Source organism: Scyliorhinus torazame, chromosome 3 (assembly GCF_047496885.1).
Source record: "Scyliorhinus torazame isolate Kashiwa2021f chromosome 3, sScyTor2.1, whole genome shotgun sequence".
Classification (NCBI taxonomy): Eukaryota; Metazoa; Chordata; class Chondrichthyes; order Carcharhiniformes; family Scyliorhinidae; genus Scyliorhinus; species Scyliorhinus torazame.
In genome coordinates this window covers 215,725,529-215,739,020 of record NC_092709.1, presented here as the reverse complement: position 1 = coordinate 215,739,020, position 13,492 = coordinate 215,725,529, and the positions used below count along the sequence as shown (strand labels likewise).

At 48.4% G+C, this 13,492-nt stretch overlaps 1 long non-coding RNA gene across 2 annotated transcripts in view; it reads left to right on the top strand.

The window, feature by feature from the left end:
- LOC140408934 (uncharacterized) overlaps nucleotides 1-13,103 on the top strand; it is a 45,063-nt gene extending 31,960 nt beyond the window's left edge. For both annotated transcript variants that reach the window (XR_011940241.1, XR_011940242.1), the window contains exon 3: nucleotides 7,918-13,103. This is a non-coding gene — a long non-coding RNA (uncharacterized lncRNA). The remainder of the gene's footprint in view (nucleotides 1-7,917) is intronic.
- Nucleotides 13,104-13,492: the final 389 nt, after the last annotated feature.

The following is a 13,492-nucleotide window of genomic DNA, read 5'->3' as shown; positions in this document are numbered from 1 at the left end:
TGTGGGTTTTGCTATCCTGCTTTTCACAGACAATGAATTCATAGCAAATTACTAGTAAGCACAGCTGTAAGGATGAAGATCAATCATGCGCTGCTTGCAATTCTACTGGGTGAAGTTTAAACATTACTTGCAATTCTATTGGATAAGTTTAAACGTAGCAGCTTCAGGGATTGGATGGCGTCCAACTGGGGTGGGCTCCTGATTTTTGAAAATTGTCTAAGTACTATGTTCTGGTCTTTGTTCAGCAGAACAGATCTTGGCAGATAGCCAGGTCTATTCTCTGTGTACACGTAACAAGCTTGATTAAATAGCCATCTTGTCCAGATTGTCGATGTGTCTTTTCCTCTCTGTACTGAGTTGAGCCACAGGGAATAACCCCATGTGGAAGCTGACTCAATACACACGTCTTGAAACCGCTCCTACAGTCTGCACATTCTCCCTGTGTCTGCGTGGATTTACTCCGGGTACTCCGGTTTCCTCCCACAGTCCAAAGACGTGCAGGTTATGTGGATTGGCCATGCTAAATTGCCCTTCGTGTCCAAAAAGGTTAGTAGGAGTTAAAGGTTTTGGGGATAGGGTGGAAGGGAGGGCTTAAGTGGGTCAGTGCAGATTCGATGGGCCGAATGGCCTCCTTCTGCACTGTATGTTCTAAGTCTATGTCTAAAGCTGGAACTTCAAGCTCACACATGTGATGAACGTGGGAATTTCAGATATATTGTATTATATGTATTTGGTGCAATAACGGTTAAATGCCTGGGTTCGTGTGTGTGTATGACTGCTGCAGTGACATTTCTCAAAATCTTGGTTTGCAAGACAGTTAGGCTTTTTGGGAGACAGAGGTACAATTAAGGCATCATAAAGGCTTGGGCTAATGGATTTTTGTTTGTATTCAGGAATTTCCCTGTGGAGTAGTTCATTAGACACATGGGACGGGATTCTCTATCCTGCCGCACCAGATTTCTGGTGCGGCCCGCCCCCAGGATTCTCCGTCTTGCCAACTGGACAATGAAGTTTCCCATTGTGGGCAGCCCCACACCGTCGGGAAATCCCCGGGCTGCCGGCGCAACGGAGAATCCCAACAGCGGAGAATCCAGCCCATTGTGTTTCAGCTTGGTAAGATGATGTAGCTAATGGGAAGAGCTAGAGTACCAGGCATTTTAGCTGAGAAGCAGAGATTGTTGAGTGGGTTCCTGGACATTAAACCATGAAGACAGTTTCTGAAGACTTCAGATAATGTATTGTTCTGACAGGATTCAGGTCTATCTCATAAAACAGTTTCAAAGATCATCTCTTATGCAAGTAGGCCTGGGTCTTCTATCTAAAAGTTTATTGAGATCTGAAAGGGTTCTATTGTTTGAGTAGAAATAAAGATAGCAGTTAAGGGTTATTGAGTCACTGTATTGATTAACATTGCTTAAAGGGTAATTGTAAACTATTTTCTTGTGTGATGTTAAGGTATTTTAATACTGTATTAGTAATAACGTTTGTTTTAGTATACCATATCCTTATATTTGCTTGAAATCATTCCTGGAACAAGATATCGTTTCCTCACTGTCTTACAAAATTGAACTAAAATATTGGGGTTTCTGTCCAGTATCTTACCTACTGTTGGTGTCTGGACTGGGATCATAATACACACACAACATGAAATCAATCCTGGAGCAGGAGAGAAGCAGCGACCAACGCACCAAGACAAAACTCAAGGAGGCAGAGGTACACCTGAAGAAACAGAGTATAGCATTAGAAGCCAAACTGCAGTTGCGCTCAAAGATGAGGAACATTCAGACATAGGGGAGGTAAACCTTCAACTACCAGAAAGCACATGGTGGACTGTATCAAAAAAGAAAACATCAGTCCACTCTTTGAATGAATGGAGTGAACATTCTCTCTGGAAGGAGAGGGTTAAACTCCTGGTATCCGATCAAGGATTGTATTGAAGTGGATAGAAAACTGGTTGGCAGAGAGGAAACAAAGAGTAGGAATTAATGGGTCCTTTTCAAATTGGCAGGCAGTAACTAGTGGGGTGCCACAGTGATCGGTGCTGGGACCCCAGCTTTTCACAATATATATTAATGATTTGGATGAGGGAACAAAATGTAACATCTCAAAATTTGCAGATGATACCAAGTTGGGTGGGAGGGTGAACTGTGACGAGGATGCAGGGATCCTACAGGTTGGGCGAGTGGGCAAATCAATGGCAGATGCAGTATAATTTGGATAAGTGTGAGGTTATTCACTGTGGAAGCAAAAACAGGAAGGCAGATTACTACCTGAATGGTTGTAAATTGGGAGAGGGAGTGTGCAGTGGGACCTGAGGGTTCTTGTGCACCAGTCGCTGAAGGTAAGCATGCAGGTGGCAGCAGGCGGTAGAGAAGGCGAATGGTATGTTGGCCTTCATTACAAGAGGTTTCGAGTATAGAAGCAGGGATGTGTTGCTGAAATTATACAGGGCCTTGGTGAGGCCACACCAAGAATATTGTGTGCAGCTTTGGTCTCCTTTTCTGAGGAAGGATGTTCTTGCTCTCGAGGGAGTGCAGCGAAAGTTTACCAGACTGATTCCAGGGATGGCGGGACTGTCATATAAGGAGAGATTAACTAGGTTAGGATTGTTCTCGCTGGAGTTCAGAAGAATGAGGGGGGATCTCATCGAGACTTACAAAATTCTAAGAGGACTAGACAGGGTAGATGCAGGGAAGATGTTGCCAATGATAGGTGTGTCCAGAACCAGGGGTCACAGTCTGAGGATTCAGGGTAAACTATTTCGGACAGAGATGAGGAGACATTTCTTCACCTAAAAAGTGGTGAGCCTGTGAAATTCATCACCACAGGAAGTAGTTGATGCTAAAACTTTGAATATATTCAAGAGGCGGCTAGATTTAGCACTTGGGGAGAATGGGATCAAAGGCTATGGGAGAAAGCAGGATTAGGCTATTGAGTTGGATGATCAGCCATGATTGTGATGAATGGCGGAGCAGGCTCGAAGGGCCAAAAGGTCTCCTCCTGCTCCTATCTTCTATGTATCTATGTATGTATGGACAGATTGTTGACAAAGAAAAATACAACACTAAGGAGAACAAAAAAACACCCAGATTTTGAAACATGGGGCGAAATTCTCCTACCCGCCCCGCCACATTTCTGCATCGACCGGCCAGCGGGAGTCTCCGTAACACCGGCCGGTCAATGGGGTTTCCCATTGTGGGGCAGCCCCACGCCGTCGGTAAACCCCCCGGTGCCGGCAGAACGGAGACTCCCGCCGGCGGAGAATGACGCCCATGAAGTTTTCTAACTTCAACTCCTACCAATTAAGTCAGCTGAAAGCAATTGAGATACCACTCTTCCAAACTTGAAAAGAATGATGTCTGCAAGAGTTGTAAAGCCTCCAGACCATCTGAATCTGTAAAATCAGACACTTCGGGGGAAAACAGGTCGCATGTAAATATTATTGGAAATACATTTGGATAAAAATTGAGGGAAGGTGTAGTATTATGGTGTTCAGGTTTGTAAATGTCGACCTGGTAAAGCTGACAACAAAACTGGTAGGAAAGTGTAGGAAATAAATGAAACAGCAAGTAAGGGCATTTGAAATAAAGTGAAAAACACTGGGACCACACAACATGCACATCGAAAAAGAAGAAACTAGAAAAGACAAAAACAGCATGAAGAGGGACTTCACTCCAGACAAAACTGTGTTCTAACAAAGGGTGAGCCAAGCGATCAATTGCATTGTCTCAATGCCAAATTACAATTACTTTTTGATTCTAAGTAAAAGTAAATAAGGTCTTAATTTGCATACAACGATTTTCAGACTTTTTCTTGGAATGTGGGCGTCGCTGGCTGGGCAAGCATTTTCTGCCCATCCCAGAGGGCAGTTAAGAGTCAACCACATTGCTGTGGGTCTGGAGTCACATGTGGGCCAGACCGGGAAGGATGACAGATTTCCTTCACTAAAGAACATTAGTGAACCCGATGGGTTTTTACGACAGTCAACAATGGTATCATGGTCATCATCACACTTTTAATTCCACATTTTTATTAAATTCAAATTCCACCATCTGCCCTGGTGGGATTCGAAACCAGGTCCACAGGGCATTACTCTGGATCTCTGGATTCCTAGTCCAGTGACAATACCATTAGACGATTGCCTCCCCTAAAGTGAGGCTCGAGTATCTAAGAGACACTGTTCTGAAAGCTTGCATTGAAGTTGGTTGGTGTGATATTGGTGGGAAAAGTGGCATGGACAGCATGGGAGTAGGGGGAGGAGTTCAAGACGAGGGCGGTCAAGGTGACATTAGATAAAATGGAGATGTTTGACATTTGGTCACTCAACCTGGTGTCATGATATGCACTCATGTACATAATGAGATACAGACAGGCAGTGACAGATACCCAGTACAGCCAATCAACACACAGGACAGAACACAGCCAATCACCAGGCAGAACACTAGAAGGTGGTCTCCCACTATAAAACATACGAGGCATCAGCACTCTGCCTCTTTCCACTGGTGACAACTGTCGTGACAGTCAGGGTGTATATATCAGTTAGCACCTTCTACACGTGGCTCAGAGCTAGTCTGGTCTAATTAGTTATAGTAAGCATACTTAGATTAGTAGAGTGTCAAACCCACAGCGAACTGTGTGCACTGCTTAACAAGTTCAATAAAGCATATTGAACTAACTTCACAGTTTGGAGTCTACGTTCAAGTACAACTGCATCCAGTTGCAGTCCGTGTTATCCTAGGGTGAATAACACAACATGGTACCAGTAGTCTACTTTCTCGAAGTGGTTTACCTCGAGTGATTCTGTGACGACCAGCAAGTGCCTTCCAGCGGCATGGAGAAGATCCATGCCCCTCCACAGCCACGGATCTCCGGCAATCTCGCGCCAACTGGCGGGTCTTCAAGCAAAGGTTCCTTCTCTACATTGAGGCCCCAGGCCTCGAGGATGTGTCCGATGCCAGAAAAATCTCGCTGCTCCTATCAACTGCGGGGGACCAAGCCATCCAAATTTTCAACTCGCTTAATTTTACCGGCGGCCAGGACAAGACCAAATTCAAGACCGTTTTGAAGAAGTTTGACGGTTACTGTGAAGTCGAAACAAACGATAGCTTTGAGCGCTATATCTTCCAGCAACGCCTTCAGGGTAAGGATGAACCGTTCCAATCCTTTCTAACTCATCTCCGTATATTAGCGCATTACTGCAATTATGGTGAAACCGCTGATTCCATGATCAGGGATCAGATCGTGTTTGGGGTGCACTCCGATTCCTTGCGGGAGCAACTCCTCAAAATTAAGCACATGACCCTGCCAGCCGCAATCGAGATGTGTATAGTGCATGAGCATGCGAGAAATTGGTACTCCTGTTTCAAATCGGCAGAATACGAAAAACTTGCCATCGACCAGATGCAGCGCCTCAGTAGCGATGAAAGAGGCCATTTTGCGTGCTTTTCCCGGGGCCCCATGCATGCGCAACACGAATGGGAGAACGAAGCGGCCGAAAGCCAAACTGCGCAGGTGCGAATGTCGGCTGACCGCATTGCGCATGTGCGATGACGCACGGAGCGTAACAACGTCAACATCATGACATGCCCGAACTGCGGCACCGCCCACTTAAAGCGGCAATGCCCTGCAAAAGGCAGGCAATGTTTAAATTGCAGGCAGCCTGTACATTATGCAGCCTTGTGCAGGTCTGCACCACCAGTCAAGGGCCAGCGATCCCAATTTCAACGCAAGCGCGTTTGATGTGTACAGCAAGGTTTACTGGATTCTGATCCTGGTAGCACTACGGATCCAGAGGACGACTGCCTGGAGTCACCCTATCGTGTGGGCATCATCACTACATGTGAGTATGCCTCCTAAAATTCAGCAAGATGCCTATCTATCCTCAATGTGGACTCCGCGGACCAATGGCGTGCTGTCATACACGTAAATCAATGCAGCATACAGTTCAAGCTGGATGCTGGTGCTTCTGCCAATCTCATCTCTCAAGCTGATTTTGACCAATTAAAAAGCAACCCAAAATTCTTCCGCCAGCCTGCCAGCCCCTCAATTATAATGGCAATGCCATAACTGCTCTAGGACCTTGTCATCTATTCATCTCCAACAAGACCAACAATGTCACACTGCGATTCGAAATCGTCAAGCCTGATAAGGCATCCCTACTTGGTGCCCATGCATGCAAGCTACTCAACCTCGTACAGCAAGTCCATGCCATGTCTTCTTCCAATGTGGATCTTCAGGTTGACATTGATGACATCCTTGCTCAATATCCAGGTGGGTTTGATGGAATGGGCACTCTGCCATACGGCTACAAGATCCTTCTCAGGCCTGATGCCACGGCTGTAATCCATGCACCACGCCAGGTGCCGGCTCCTCTGAAGGAACGTTTAAAGGCACAGCTACAGGAGCTCCAAGACCAGGGCATCATCTCCAAAATGACGGAACCGACTGACTGGGTCAGCTCGATGGTCTGTGTGAAGAAGCCCTCAGGAGAGTTGCGGATATGCATGGACGGAACATAATGCGGGAACACTACCCAATCCCGAAGCGGGAGGAACTGACCAGTGAGATGGCACACACCAAATTCTTCACGAAGCTAGATGCAGCACGTGGTTTCTGGCAGATACAACTGGATGAGTCCAGCAGGAAGCTCTGCACATTCAACACACCAATCTGGCAGCAATCCCGCCTATCAAGGCACCGTCGTCCCCACCTCCACCTCTCAGGCGATTGACAAGGATCAGACGCAAGCCCCATAGATTGGACTTATAGACATTTATCTTGTAAATTTTGTTCTGTATTTGCACGCTAGACGCCTCTTATGTATATACTCATCCACTCGCCATTTATTGTAAATAGTACCACATGTAAATACAGTCGCATATTCTCCAAGCAACCAATATTTTTTTCTAAAAAGGGGAGATGTCATGATTTGCACTTATGCACATAATGAGATACAGACAGGCAGTGACAGACACCCAGTATAGCCAATCAACACACAGGACAGAACACAGCCAATCACCAGGCAGAACATTAGAAGGTGGTCTCCCAGTTTGGAGTCTACTTTCAAGTACAACTGCATCCAGTTGCAGTCCATGTTACCCCAGGGTGAATAACACGACACCTGGGATATGCTGCACTGCAAAATGTACACGTACATTACTATCTCAGAAGGGAAGTTTAATACCTTCGGAAATAGTTAGACAAGAAGACTATGAAGTGATCTGACAACTGCATGGTGCCTGGGAGACTACCATGGGGGAGATTTCAAGGTTTATAAGAAGTCAGTCAGGAACAAACTTAAAAATACATGGAAATGTTACAAAGCTGACTTATTAATATGTATGGGAAAGGGAGAAAGCAACAATAAATATCTAGGAAAGGGTTAATTTTTTGGAAGAAGACTACATCATTCTGATTTCCCATAATATGTTAAAGAACCAATAATTGATGCATTTCTTGTCAACCATTTTTCATTATAAATACCCATGTTCAAGTTAACAGTGGAAATTCACTGTCAACTTGTGACAATATAATTCTACCCTTCTGCCATTGGTGGCACTGCATTGCTTTATTGGTCTGTTGATAGTTTTTTTTTTGTTGTCCTGTGAATGTAAGAATAAAGTTGTGAACACATAAGTGTCTTGCATTTTGATGATGTTGCTTTAAGCAGCTCCATTTCACTGACAACAGGTGCTAACCTCTATCCATTCTACAAAGTATCTGTCTATGCCTCCTACTAGCAGGTGGTCTGTTGCATTTTCCAGTAAAAAATCTAAATCCTTCTTCTTTACTGTTTTGGTGTATTTAATGGGTTTGCTTATATGTTCATCACTTCCACCAAAGTCAGATGAAGGGTTTTTTAGCAGTCCGGTTGGAGGCAGATGTGTCAAAGACTAATCAAAATGCGTTTCTTTGCAGGCAACTACAGCAATGCAGCTGTTGAACAAGGTGTTTTCTTCAAAATTCCATCATTCTCTGATGTCTGGCTCTTTTGTGCTTGTCAGCTGGTGGCTTTCACACAACCTGAAGGAAAACAAAAAATCTAAGCTTTGTTGTCTGCCTTGCACCTCAGAAGGTAAATCTGCCAGCCAATTATTAAGTCATCAGTATTAACAAGACCACATGAAATGGAAGCGATTCAGCTGCACTTTAACCGTTTGAATACCAAATTATCTTTGATGATTCACAATAACATTTATACTGGGTGATGTACCTGTGGTAGTCACCATTAGTTGTATTACATGCATTACGGCACTGCTCTTATAGGAGAGGTACATGGGTAAATCCCTGCCTGCTGGCTCCGCCCAGTAGGCGGCGTATAAATGTGTGCGCTCGCCGGTGCTGCAGCCATTCTGGTTCCAGCTACAGGAGGCACAACATCTTTGCTCAATAAAGCCTCGATTATTCCACTACTCTCGTCTTTGTGGTAATTGATAGTGCATCAATTTATTGAGCAAGATTTTTAAATGATGGATCTCCGCATCAAGCCTGATCGCCTGCAGCTGAGCCCTCAAGCAGCCAACGCTACGTCTGTCTTTGACCACTGGCTAGCCTGCTTCGAAAGCTACCTCCGAACATCCGCTGAGGAACCCTCGGACTCGCAGAAGCTCCAAGTCCTCTATTCACGGGTGAGCCCTGACATTTTTCCTCTCATCCGGGATGCGCCCACCTACTCCGAAGCTATGGAGCTCCTGAAGGGACACTACGTTCGACAAGTCAATCGAGTGTATATGCCAGGCACCTTATGGCCACGAGACAGCAACTCCCCGGGGAGTCTCTGGACGATTTCTGGTGTGCCCTGCACATTCTAGGTAGGAACTGCGACTGCCAGGCAGTTTCAGCAGTCCAGCACACCAAACTTTTAATTTGAGACGCTTCCATTACGGGCATGAAGTCTGCGTACGTCCGCCAGCGGCTACTGGAAGGGACCACGTTTGATCTTGCGGGAACTAGGCAGCTTGCTAATTCGTTAGACGTGACCTCCCATAACGTCCAGTCCTACGCCTCCAACCGCGCGGCACCCTCGTGGGCATCGTGGGCCCCACCAGCTGCGGACCCAGCTCACCGCAAGCCTGCGTCGTGCGGCAGCCAGCCAACTCTGGGGGGCCCCAAGTGCTATTTTTGCGGGCAAAATAACCACCCCAGACAGCGCTGCCCGGCACAGAGCGCGACCTGCAACGGCTGTGGGAAGAAGGGACACTTTGTTTCTGTTTGCCAGGCCCGGTCGGTCGCCGCTGTTTCCAGGCCTGGCATTCCTACACCCTACATTCCTACACGTGCGACCCATGGGCGCCGCCATTTTCCCCTTCGCAAGCCACGTGCAGCCCGTGGGTGCTGCCATCTTCTTCACGGCAAGCCACGTGCGGCCCGTGGGCGCCGACATCTTCAGCGCCATTTTGGATGGCGTCTCAGGACCCCTGCTGTCTGGCCGTTCATCGCCTGCCGCTACCTCCACCATCACTTACCAGCCTGGGACCTCCCAGCATCTGCCGTAACTCGCCTCTATCACCCTGGATCAGTCCTGGCCCCGCAATCTCGCGACCGTGACGACGACGGTGAAGATCGATGGGCACGAGACGACCTGCCTTTTTGACTCCGGGAGCACAGAGAGCTTCATCCACCCCACTACTGTAAGGCGCTGGTCCCTCCCGATACACCCCGTCACCCAGAAAATCACCCTGGCCTCCAGATCCTATTCCGTGGAAATCCGGGGGTACTGCATCGCAACCCTCACCGTCCAAGGCGTAGAGTTCAGCAACGTCCGGCTCTACCTCCTCCCCCACCTCTGCGCTGCCCTGTTATTCGGCCTGGACTTTCAGTGCCATCTCCAAAGCCTAACCTTAAAATTCGGCGGACCCCTACCCCCCCTCACCGTTTGCGGCCTCACAACCCTTAAGGTCGATCCACCTTCCCTGTTTGCGCACCTCACCCCGGATTGCAAACCCATTGCCACTAGGAGCAGACTGTACAGTGCCCAGGACAGGACCTTCATCAGGTCGGAGGTCCAACAGCATCTGCGGGAAGGGGTCATTGAGGCCAGCAACAGCCCTGGAGAGCTCAAGTGGTAGTAGTAAAGACTGGGGAGAAGCACAGGATGGCCATTGACTGCAGTCAGACCATCAATCGGTACACGCAGCTCAACGCGTACCCCCTCCCACGCATATCTGACATGGGCAATCAGATTGCACAGTATCAAGTCTTTTCACAGTGGACCTGAAGTCCACCTACCACCAGCTCCCCATCCGCCCGGAGAACCATCAATACACTGCGTTCAAAGCAGATGGCCGTCTCCATCACTTCCTTAGGGTTCCCTTCGGCGTCACTAATGGGGTCTCGGACTTCCAGCGAGAGATGGACCGAATGGTTGACTGGTACGGACTGCGGGCCACCTTCCCGTACCTAGATAACGTCACCATCTGCAGCCACGATCAGCAGGACCATGACGTGAACCTCCAAAAATTCCTCCAGACCGCCAAACTCCTTAATCTCACATACAATAAGGAGTAATGCGTGTTCCGCACCAACCGTTTAGCCATCCTTGGCTATGTCGTTGGGTCCTAGGGCCCGACCCCGACCGCATGCGCCCCCTCATGGAACTCCCACTCCCTCACTACCCCAAAGCCCTGAAACGATGCCTGAGGTTTTTTTCCTACTATGCCCAGTGGGTCCCTAATTATGCGGACAAGGTCCGCCCACTCATTCAGTCCACAGTTTTTCCCCTGAAGGCTGAGAACCGCCAGGCCTTCAACCATATCAAGGCAGACATCGCCAAGGCCACGATGCACGTGGTCGACAAGTCCCTCCCCTTCCAGGTGGAGAGCGATGCAACGGACGTAGCTCTGGCCGTCAGTCTGAACCAGGCGGGCAGGCCCGTGGCCTTCTTTTCCCGCACCCTCCATGCCTCCGAAATTCGGCACTCCTGTGTCGAAAAGGAGGCCCAAGCCATCGTGGAAGCTGTGCAACATTGGAGGCATTACCTGGCCGGCAGGAGATTCACTCTCCTCACTGACCAACGGTCGGTTGCCTTCATGTTTAATAATACACAGCGGTGCAAGATCAAAAATGACAAGATCTTGAGGTGGAGGATCGAGCTCTCCACCTATAATTATGAGATTTTGTATCGCCCAGGGAAGCTCAACGAGCCCCCGATGCCCTATCCCGCGGTACATGTGCCAGCGCACAAGTGGACCGACCCGGGCTCTCCACTATGACCTCTGCCACCTGGGGGTCACCTGGTTCTTCCATTTCATCAAGGCCCGCAACCTGCCCTACTCCATTGAGGAGGTCAGGACCGTCACCAGAGACTGCCAGGTCTGCGCAGAATGCAAGCCGCACTTCTACTGGCCAGACTGAGCACACCTGGTGAAGGCCTCCCGCCCCTTTGAGTGTCTCAGCATGGACTTCAAAGGGGCCCTCCCCTCCACCGACCGCAACACGTACTTCCTCAACGTGATTGACGAGTACTTCCGGTTCCCTTTCGCCATCCCATGCCCCGATATGACTCCTGCCATGGTAATTAAAGCCCTGCACAGCATCTTCACTCTGTATGGTTCCCCCACCTACATCCACAGCGATCGGGGATCCTCTTTTATGAGCGATGAATTGCATCAGTTCCTGCTCAGCAAGGGCATTGCCTCGAGCAGGACCAGATACAACCCCCGGGGAAACGGGCAGGTGGAGAGGGAGAACGGGACGGTCTGGTAGGCCATCCTGCTGGCCCTGCGGTTTACAATTTTCCCGGTCTCCCGCTGGCAGGAGGTCCTCCCTGACGTGCTCCACTCCTTCCGATCGCTCCTCTGCACCGCGACCAACGAGAATTCTCATGAACATGTGTTTGCCTTCCACAGGAAGTCCACCTCTGAGGTCTCGCTCCCAACATGGCTGACAGTTCCTGGACCCGTCCTCCTTCGGAAGCATGTGCGGACCCATAAGTCGGACCCCTTGGTCGAAAAGGTCCACCTCCTACATGCAAACCCGCAGTACGCCTACGTGGCACACCCTCCGGGTCCTGGCACCCGCTGGGTCCCCACCCAGGACACCCGACCTGACACCCCTCCACCCCCCCCCCCCATCCAGTTGCTCACTCACCCCTGCGCCACTCACCCTCCCTCCAGCGAACCTCATTGCAGCCCCCACCCCAGTAGGATCCGTCCCCCCACTGGTTCCACTCAGGGGTGACGAAGATGAGGCCAACACGCTCCCGGAGTCACAGGTGGCCAAGTCGACGCCCACATCATCACCAGGACTGAGGCGATCGCAGAGGAGGGTCAAGGCCCCCGACAGACTTAACTTGTAATGTTTCCACCACCCCCGCCGGACTCTTTTTTAACAGGGGGTGAATGTGGGAGTCACCATTAGTTGTATTACATGTATTATGGCACTGCCCATATAGTAGAGGTACATGGGTAAATCCCTGCCTGCTGGCTCCGCCCAGTAGGTGGCGTATAAATGTGTGCGCTCGCCGGTGCTGCAGCCATTCTGGTTACAGCTACAGGAGGCACAACATCTTTGCTCAATAAAGCCTCGATTATTCCACTACTCTCGTTTTTGTGATAATTGATAGTGCATCAGTACCATCAATGACGACAGATGAGAGTTGGAAGAGTAAACTGTGGTGTTAATCAGCTAAAAGATACCTGCTGGCAGCCGGTCCCAGAATGAGGGCAGGGCTGGAGGTTAGCCACCTTTTATACTTGAGCCCGAGGGGCGGAGCCAGAGGCGGCACCAGCAGGGACAAACCCAGGCATGTAACAAACAGTAAGTGCAACAAGTAAGAATAGTAAGTACAATATAATACAGTGATTTACCACACTGGGTTACCGTTTCCCACAGAACACTTGTAAAATAGACAATTGCCTGTGAATCTGGAATGTTGGACTTTATAAATGAGTTAAAAAAAATAAAGACCACAGTGTTTATTCATTCATTATGTTTTCCGAGTAAATACCACTTTGTTAATTAGTTATATTACCTACTCGGTGCACAAAGGCTACTCTAATGCTCAATGGGTTAATGGTGAGGACATGGCAAAATAAAGGTGTTATTTTGTGACTGAATGCATCCAAATCTCTGCTTTTTCCTATAATTAACGACCCAATAATGGGACAGAGTGGTGTTACTTAAATGTTGGTGATTACACTCCGAGCAAAAGAGTTGTAGGATTAACATATAATGGACTAACAAAGATAGTTCAGAGTGAGACATTTTGCAATGTGTTGTTGTGGTTACTTCCACTTTATTTTGAGTGTTAGGACTGCAATTAGCACCAGGAACGTCAACCTAACTGAAGAGCTTTAAAGGATTAGTTCTGCCTATTAAGATTAAAGTGTCTGTGTTTTAGTTTTTTGTTTTGCTATCATATTGGGGATATAGTAATTCTGCTTACACAGGCTCAGTTAATAGCAATGGAGGACTCCAACAGGAATGGAATGCACAGGTCTCTATTCAGGGTGTTCAAAAGCGGTTGATTGGTATGGTTGTAGAAGTTGAAATT